This window comes from Dreissena polymorpha, chromosome 10, assembly GCF_020536995.1.
Source record: "Dreissena polymorpha isolate Duluth1 chromosome 10, UMN_Dpol_1.0, whole genome shotgun sequence".
Lineage (NCBI taxonomy): Eukaryota > Metazoa > Mollusca > Bivalvia > Myida > Dreissenidae > Dreissena > Dreissena polymorpha.
In genome coordinates, this window is record NC_068364.1 from 62983636 (window position 1) to 62994481 (window position 10846).

A 10846-nucleotide genomic window follows, 5' to 3' on the forward strand; every position below is an offset into this window, starting at 1 on the left:
TAACCAATATACATGTTCCTTGTAACGCTACTTGAACAGTTCTAATGTACAATCATGGAAATAACAGACAATAGCCCTACTTTATCATTACATCGGGAGTAAGCATTTCCGTTTAAAAGATAGTATAACCAAATAATGAGTTATTGTGACCGGGACGGGGATGGAACTTTCGATTATATAGATGTAACCTTCAGGTGACTTTAAAAACAATTTTCGTCGACAGTATCAAAAATGAATATTAAGAGCCGATTTTCAACGTTGGTATGAATGATGACTTATATTTTACCAATATTTTCGAAGTATATTGATTACAGACCTATCCTATAAATGATTGTATGAGTGGAAAATATACTAAAACTATTACCTAATAATAGTAATTGTAAATAATGTGTCTAGTTACATGCATGATATACATGTATAACCATGGTTGTTTTAAATGAACTTCCCACTAGCTATCTGCATGTTATGTACGAGTTAACGCCTTTCTAAGGTCCCTCCCTTAGGAATATTTTCGAACAAAATATGCCATCAAATGCTGTAAAACGTATCGGTAACTTATCGAATTCAACTACACATGTATTTTTCAATGTTAAAACGAAAACATGTCACTGATAGTTATTTAAAAAAAACTAACATAATATAGAATTATTTTTTAAATATTATTTTCTTGTCTATTTTGCTGTTTGTTTTTGATCATATTTATTTTATTTAGGACCAATATGCGTATGCTATGATTTACTTTTTTTACTATAAACTATGTAGTTCAGCTGGACAGTAAGTTATATCGCGATAACAGAAGGGAGGCTACTACTAACCACAATTTTAACCCTAACATTGGTTACACCGGTTGGTTGACTTGTTTTCAGCGTTGCGGTACCCTGGCTTATATAAAAATGCAGTGTTAAGTGAAAAAATGTCATTCGTCAGCTTGTTTAATATGTTCAATGATATAGTGTTACTTGTTTGATGCTGGCCAGTGGCAGATAACTAAAACTGCTTTGACAACTTAGAAAATATTCAAGATGCTTAAGTGGTTATTAATCGGATTACTTTTAAATAGATCTATTAAGGTTTATTCATTATTATGATTCAAAATATAAGTTATGTTAAGAAGATAACTTTTTATAGAAATCTATAGCTATAGAAGTTGTCTGCATGTATTTAAACATTTAAACCTGTTAAAGTTCGGGAAATTTTAAATAAATTTCAATTTTCATGTGCAATTCTACACATGTGTTTTGTGGACATCGATTGGATGAAAATGAAAATATTTATACGCATGCTTTTTTATCGATTTTGTAGAATCGAAACATACACTGCTTGACAATTTACAATAGGATGAAAGAGATCTTAAAATGGTATATTTACGCATTTAAAAAAAGCTCAGTTAAACACAAGAGCTCAAAATTCAACACATGAAATATTTCGGGTGATGTATGTTATTGGCGGGCTTTTTTCCATACAGAGCAGCCGCAAACGATACACTGCTATGGCGCTTCTTTAGAACAAACACTTCTGCCAATAATATGGGAATAATTTGGCACTCTGAATACGAACAGTTTGGCCATCCAATCACTGACCGCGCCCTTATTAAATTTATAATTTCAACTACATTGAATGCATTTACTGTCTTAATACAAACAAACAGTCGTTTACAACTTATTTTGAGCCAAAGTTCGTTAACGATGTAAAGAAAAAGGTCTGATAAACAACTGATTAATATCCAATAAGATACGTTTCCATATTGTATACGGCGTTCTCTTAAATCAGCCAATGCAATCAAAGGAAATATAATTGCGGGACTACAGACGAAAAAAGAAATCAGATGTCCATATGTTTGCGATTAAGGGTTTTTATTGTGTCCATACATACCATATTTAGGAAGCATTGCTTCATTTTGTTGCACATTTCAAAGAACAATAGACGCTATGTATTAGCATAGGAGTGGCATATTTCAAAGAATTCGTTCAGACACTTTCTGGATAGAAACAGCAATATAATGCCATCAGTCTGTGTCGGAAAGCAAAACGCAAGATCGCAAGTTTCTGCGCGTGGTTTCACAACGAAGGATTATAATTAAGTATGTTCGTTGGTGCAGACCACCGATGCGACAAGCAATCGTGCAAGTGATATTCGTCTATCGTATTAAAAATTTAAGTAGATACAACACGAAGTCTTCATTAATTGCGAAATTAAGATAACGGAAGTCAAATTTGACAAATCTACCTCGACCTGCGACTTGTTTCCTTCAGACAAAGAGACAAAGTACTGGCTATTTTTGAATGAACAATTGATTAATACTAATGTTGTAAATGTTGTTCCGGAAATGTTCCGGAAGTTTTACAGTAAAATGCACGATAAAAAATTGCGATCGAGCACACACATTATTTCTGCAATATGCACTGCAGTAAAACAGAATAAGTTGTACATGCGTTTATTTTAAGTTTAAAAAAATGACCATTTGATTGGATAATGAGAAAGGTAAAAAGTTGGGCAAGGAAGATAAACCGAAAAACGGAAGCCGGACAGATGACCTCAATATTTATGACCTCACAAGGTGCTTATTATCATGACCTTGTTACTGATATTAGTTTAAAAGGGTTTGTGTGCGATATTGCAAACAAGCGAGATGAACTTGTGGCATTCCGATATGTTTTATGCACAGGTGGATAGACCTAGATGCTTATACGCCTTTAAATGGGACCATACAAACACGTTCGGTAGGTCATACGTTCGGATGGATATATGCCCAACATCACCAAAAATACATCCAAACCACTAATATGCCATGAAAATATGCGAAAACAACACGTACAGCAGCCTATTTTGGCATTATTATATCATGCCGTCTTAATGTCACAAGATCATTTTCGTTCGGTCTTTTGCGACGCGTGTGCGTGTTAGTATAAAAACATCGGCCGTGGCAAAAATAACCGGAGCATCAATATCTCCTCTCTCACGCGATCTAATTAAGAGAGACACTTTTTGCTAATGTAATCGCATACATGTATTTAAGCAACATTTAACCTAGTTCGATATTTGATGCTTGAATTTTGATCTCAAAGTAAGCACCTTGTTTTTGTCAGTTAAATGTTGGCGTTTCGTCTTTGAATAACTTCGTCAGTGTAGGATCGAAATTCGGCCTTGTTTGATATTTGCTTTGCATGCCTTAATTGCGATCTCATAGCAAGAACGATGTTTGCATCAGCTTGCTTTTCGCGATGTTCCTTGGATTACGGTGTGATTGCTCGATAAAACTTCAACCTAGCCCGAGAACTTCAACCTAGCCCGAGATCCGCGGTTCTTGTTTTGATATCTATATTTGAGCTTGCATGTTATTCGTGTCAGCTCGATATTCGCGTTTCATATTGGAGTGTCAATCTCAGAGCTTGCACGAAGTTCAACCTATCTTAATATTTGCAGTTTGGAATTCGATGTCAGAGATTGCACAGTATTCGCATTAGCTCGATATTCGGTTTCAATTTTGAGTATTGATATGAATGCTGCTCAACATTCCACCTTGGTCGATATTTGGGGTCACGTTTGCAAAGTGTTTCGCATCTTAATATAACAACAAATATTGGCTTGTTATTTATTGAGCTCGATTTTCACAGTTCGCAATTAAATATCGGTATCATAGCTAGCACCAGCTCGATATTTTAATTTTGATATTCGATTTTAGAAATGACTTCCAACTTCATAAACCTCACTTTACATCATCCTGAAAGTTATACTTTTTCCTTTGTCATACGTAAAGTCCTTTGTCTGCTCTGCTTACAAACAATAAACGTTTAATTATTTCGGCAATAATACCTTAAAGCTACATCTACGAATGCTATCAATGCGACCGATGGATTGCACGGCGGAAGAGTGGCAAATCTTTAAATAATTGATACGAAATTTATGTATAAATAATAAGTTGTTTTTATCGTTGAGATATTCTTAAACCATGTAATTTGTTTTACATACCATATTCATTTAATGTTTAATGTTTAATTTTTAAATGATGGAATTATATAAGAATATTTCTTAATCAAGGAGAACATTGAGAACGTAAATCGTACGATACGGCCAAAAAATGTTTTCAAGTTCTGATTGCATACCTAATATTTCAGACGATATATACAGATTAGGTAGCAACGCACGCAATATTTGCTACCAGAGAAGAATGTTGTATGGTAATGAGGGAATTATGTTAAAATAAAACTTGCACGCATATAACTTTACAATTAAACTGAAAGCCACCATGAATTCAAGTATCCACTTAAAAAATGTATATTCAATATGTGAACGTTTTTCGCTTAATATATTTCTTGCAAATCATCTGTAAGTAGTACATCAATTACAATTATATTATGGTAGTTACAATGTTGTTCTAAGGCATTGATATTTTGCATAAATATGATCACAAAGTTTGACTAAATATATGCTTTGAGTACATAGTTATACTCTGGTGAGATATAAAGAAGTAAACATGTTTTGCAACAGCAACACATGAAACTATACTCCTGGGACAGAATTAAGTGCTATTTGCAGTTTTAGTGGAGAATCAATGTATTGCGTACATCTCACTTTAGATTGACCGTCTACAAATGAACCTTATAAATGCTTGACCTCATTCTACCTACGTTCTCTGTAACACATTTGAAGAAATGTTCGTAAAGCTAACAAGTAAATATATCTAAGTTCTCAGCTTGTTTTATTTAATGTTGTACGCCCATTATAGGTTTTTGCTCGTCCATACTTATCATAAATCTATTTTTCCAGTATCAAACACAAACTATGATCATAAAGTTTACGTGCATTCGCTTTCAGTTAAAAATAATATACTTCCAAACAAATGTGATACCATATCCATGGTTAACGTATCTACCAGCCTGCCTTTCTATATACCTAAATAACGGCCCACTTGCGTACCTATATGTTAATCTACCTAACTTTTTGCGTACGTACGCACATACCGACCTATTTGAGAACCTTTCTGTATGCTTAAGTACGTTCCGGTTGCCTTGAGTACTTACGAACCTTCCTATGTTACATTCTGTTAACGCGCCTTCGTCTATTTTTATACAATACTGAATGCATTTATAACGAATAGCTACTTCGGTACCGGACTTCACTGTATTATTATAAAATATATATTGACATTAGTTAAGAATTATCTTTGTTATAAATAGTTGATGTTTGTTTCCTTTTCTTGTCACATAAACGAATGTTAGTGCGGTGTTATACACACCAGAAAATGTCCTTACACTGCTCCTTACAACGATGAGTATATGATATATGTTCCATAGTATTATACATAAAATACAGTTTATGTGATATAGGAGAAAAATACCCACAAGTATTACAATAGCAGGATTGTTTCCGAGCCTTTTATGGATTACCTTACATTTACAAATACAAATATTTAACGGTTGTTTTTATTGAGTTGCTTTTTTCCCTGGTAATATCAAGCGTAATATTACTTAAATATGTATTTACTTATTGCTAAAGTCGGTAACCAACTTAATTTTTTCGGTCGTTGTTTAAAAGGTACGCTTTAGCTTTTATTATAAAACGTACACACATTGTCTCTGAAGTTATATTTATTGGTCGCATAGTGTCATATAATGAGTAACACATTATGTTCACAAACGATTAAAATATTAACAATCAATATTACTGATTAACCAGATATTAAAAGAATATATCAAACTGTACAACATTATCAACAACAACAACAATACTGAAATGAAACACTAAGTATTATTGTTTCCCACCTTGTTTAAATGGAATTCTTAAACAAATATAAAAGTACAATCCTTGAACAAGTAGTATCCATACAAGTAGTGTTGTTGACTTCTATGATACATATGTAGATGTTGATTTAAATGATACTGATGGAGACTGTCTATATTCTTTCTTTAATTTTTTTTGATCTTCGATTTTAGATGTGCCTGCCAACTACATACACTTTATTTTACATCGCTCTGAAAGCGAAATCTATTATTGTGTCTTGCATAAGGTCTCTGTTCTGCCCACAAACAAAGTACATTACAAAGTCAACGTTTACTTATTTCGGCATTGATACCTTAAGCCAGATGAACAAATGCTTTCGATGTGACAGATGAAATGCGCTGCTGAAGAGTGGTTAATCTATAAATTATAGATACGAAACTTACGTATAAAACAGTAAACTGTTTTTATCATTGAGATATTATTTTACCATGTAATTCATATTCATTTTATTCGTTGTCTTAACTTTCAAAGTTATGGAGTTGTATTAGTATGTTTTTGAATAAAGGAGAACACAGAGAACAAACGTAAATCGCACGATACGGCCAAACAATGTTTTCAAGTTCACATTGCATACCCATTTTGTCAGACGATAGATAAAGATCACGAAACAACACACGTAAGTGCTGCTACCAGAGAAGAATGTTGTATGGTAATAAGGGCATTATGTTCAAATAAAACTTGCGTTTAAATAACTTAACAATTAAACTCTGAGCCATCGTGAAATGAATCTAAAGAATGCAATTATCCACTTAACTGGATGCAAAATACAAGTTTATAAAATGTTAAATTGTGATTAAGCAAAGTGTGAATTTGCAATATTCATAAAAACAAGGTTGACATGACTATTAATGTGTGTTATGCATGTTTATTTTTTTACACAGTCTGTGGGGAACATCACACGAGCGTTTCGCGTTTTACAATGTCGTTCGAAGTAATAGACATTTTACATCAAATTAATTAAAAATTGAACACAAAGTTTGAATATTGAATACATCTTACATTGGAATGACACTCTCCATACTAGCCGCGTGCCCTCAGTCTACCTACGTTTTCTATAATACATTTGAAGCAATCTTCTTAAAGCTAACAATTTATATATAAATATAAAGTTTGGCTTGTGTATTTTACTGTTTTAAGCCCGTTATAGGGTCTTTTCTCGTAAATACCAAATATAAATATATTTCTTCCGGTAACAAACACGTAATAGAATCATATAGTTAACGTGAATGTGCTTCCTGTTAAAAATTTTTTTTTTTTCATTTTAACCATATTTGATACCATATCCATGTTAACGTATCTACCATCCTGCCTCTATATACCTACATTACGGCCCACTTGCGTACCTATTTGTTAATCTACCTAACTTGTTTGCGTAATTAATTACATACCAACCTATTTGAGAACCGTTCTGCTGACCTGTATGCTTACGTATTTGCCGGCCGCCTCGAGAACTCACGAACCTTCCTATGTTACAATCATTTTACTCCCCTACGTCTATCAAAATACAATACTGCTTGCATTAATAACGAATAGCTTCTTCGGTACCGGACTTCAATGTATTATTATGAAAGTATATTGTGACATGTAGTTCAATATTCGTAATAAATAGTTGATGTTTGTTTCTATAACTTTTTACAGAATCTTGGTTTTATAAACACCATAACATGTCTTTACACTGCTTGTTTCAACGATGAATATAAAATATATGATACCTAGTATTGTACATAAAATACAGTTTTATATGATGTTTCGTTGGAGAAAAAACACAAGTAATTGTTTAAAAAATTATATTAGCTGCATTTTTCCCACACCGTTTAGGAATTGCCTTACAGTCACGAATACCAATGTTTCGCGATTGTTTTTGTTGAGTTGCTTTTTACCTGGTCATATCAAGTGTAATATTACTTATATATTTATTTACGTTATTGTTAACTTCTGTAACCAACACAGTTTTTTCGGTCGTAGTTTAAAAGGTACGCTTTAGCTTTTATTATAAAACGTACACACATTGTTTCTAATATGGATTGGTCTCATAGTGGGTTAAAATGAGTAACAAATTATATTCACAAACGATTAAATATACACAATCAATATTCCTGATTAACCAAATATTAAAATAAGATATCACACTGTACAACAGTATCATCAACAACAATACTAAAATGAAACATATAAGTCTTCTTTTTTCCCACCTTGTTTAAATGGAATGCTTATACGAATATAAATACAATCCCTGAACAATTAGTATCCATATAAGTAGTATTGTTGACATCAATAATACATGTGTAGATGTTGATTTCAATCATACTGACGGATGCTCTCTATATTTTTTTAAATAAATAAAAAATCGTTAATTATCCATCATATGTATATTTTTACCACGCATTTCACCAGAAGAATATTTATCAAAAGTAAATTTGTAAGATTCTAGTAATCTAGTAAAAGTAAAACAAAACTTCACTATTTAATGTCTTCTAGATACGCTTTCGTTAAAAAAAAAGATTTAAAACGAAATTAATTCTAGCTAAGATGGTGACTGTTTTTAAGCCATTAAACATCTAATGTCATGGTTGTTCAATTTAAATAAAAAAGAGGAACAATTCCAAACGTTTAGATTCTATGAATATTTTTATAATATTATTGAACTAAATATTTCAATCGGAAAAAATGAAATTCGGACTGTACAAGATCTAAATGTATATACTTTCGAATATCACAATGTTTTGAAGTTTATTCATGATTGTATCTTTGCTGGAGATTTTAATCTTTGTCAGTGATGTTGATTTGATTTAAGCAATCCAAATCCCCAAACAATAATTTTTTATCACGAAATGCTGTTTTAAACTAAAAACTAAAATTGTATTACTCTTTCAGTGAAATAATTAATAGTAATCAATATATTTATATGACGACCCACGAAATGCACATGTGATTTCTTTTTAATTGCTTCATACGTGCTCAACTTCTTAAAGAAGTTTTATAACTCATTACTTCAGGGTATTGACTTCTTCTACCGTATCAATAACACTATAAAAGACATTGAATAGAAATATTGTCTGAGAGTTAACAAAACAGAATCTTCACATACACTCGAAACCAATAATATGATTGCAACTACAAATGATTAACTGTTCATAGAAACCTTATTGAGTTAACTAACACTTCATTAGTGAACCTAAGAAGATAAGGGATACATAATTAAGAGGACACACTATAGAAGCTAGTTATTTATGATTGCTTGAGAAACGAAATTATTTAATACAGTATTACATCTATAACAATATTAAGGTCAAGGATACGCAGCAAATCAGTAATTATCAACAACGACACATACAATGTTTACAAAAAGAGATAGAAAAAGTTGAGCTAACGTTTGATAACAATTTGTTTTGATTTAGATAATATTAAACAAAAAGCAGAATATGATGAATTATGTAAAACTCAAAAGACAATGAAGACTTGCATAGGCCCTTGGTCTGACGGCTTGAAACGCCTTATTTTAAAGTTTCGAGTAAAATCGGAATTCGTGTATTGAAAAGAAATTATCTATAGAGCCATTGGTTGTGTGTAATTATAAAAACCAGGTGTTATGTAATATGCCAAAATAGAACATACAAACATTTGTTTTAAATTGAGACTAGTTACTTAACTTAATTCAGCTTACACATGAACATGAGAACAGAGCCCATTGACTTAAAACTCATATTCCAACTGCTATTTCAAAAGATCCAAACGGCGTTGTTTCTTTATGATATATTGGAGAAAGAATGCGATTACTTCATGATATCATCAACTCAACTATATGATAAATATCCCAAGTTTTAGATTGTTTATTTTGAAAAGCATTCGAGACACTCTAATTTGATTTTATCGAACCAAACTTAATACGTTTTAATTTTTAAGATAATTGTACTCGTTGGATGTCAATTTTTCTGAAATATAAAAGAAAATAAAGGTTAAGTTACATGGGATTGTATTTAATGAAAGTGTTTAACACAGGTCTGACCTATAGCCAAGGGCATTTCATTTCAACTTTATATACTTACATTATGTGCTGAACTTACAGAAATATAGATCAAACAATGTTCGGATATCAACGGTTTTATTATATATGATGCGGAAAAACACAATTTGGCTATTGGTAGAAGATATTTTGTTATATAAGCTGGTTCTGAAATTTTGTTTAGTTATGCTACAAGCGTTTTTTACGTTCTGGATAGTAGGTTATTTTGATCAAACGGATGTGATTTGTATTGGATTGTTTAAATAACTTTCTCGATCGTGTAAAACTTATAAATACTAAAGAAAAATTGAGTGAAACCGGATTTAAATTATACAGAATCATAGCCGATGTAAGCATACAAAGCGTGGTCAAATTACAAATTTTGTGTGTGTGTGTGTGTGTGTGTGTGTGTGTGTGTGTGTGTGTGTGTGTGTGTGTGTGTGTGTGTGTGTGTGTGTGTGTGTGTGTGTGTGTGTGTGTGTGTGTGTGTGTGTGTGTGTGTGTGTGTGTGTGTGTGTGTGTGTGTGTGTGTGTGTGTGTGTGTGTGTGTGTGTGTGTGTGTGTGTGTGTGTGTGTGTGTGTGTGTGTGTGTGTGTGTGTGTGTGTGTGTGTGTGTGTTTGTTTTCAACTAAAACTCTGAAGGGAGATATTCTTGACAGAACTAATTAGCCCTTTACCCGTTTGTATATTATAATACACCTTAAAAAATACGACGGTATGTTTTTGTTCAACATATGACAATGGAGGATTAAATTCGTCGATAAGTATTCATACTTAAAAAAAGATCATTTTGAGATCTCGGTTCAGTATAGGTATTATTTCAGATATATATTTCACAAAGGAACACATATTCCGCTGTTATTGAAATTGTGTTTTTAATTGCAGAGGTTATTAAAAAATATGTATGGTTAAAATAATTTAAGGGATATCAATATATAATGATGTATTAACAATCTAAGATGTAAACACTATTTAAGCCATGATTTTGTTTAATACATGTGTTTTGTTTTTTCATGTGTTTAATACACCCATTTTTCTTAAAGAATTGTACGACAAAAGAGT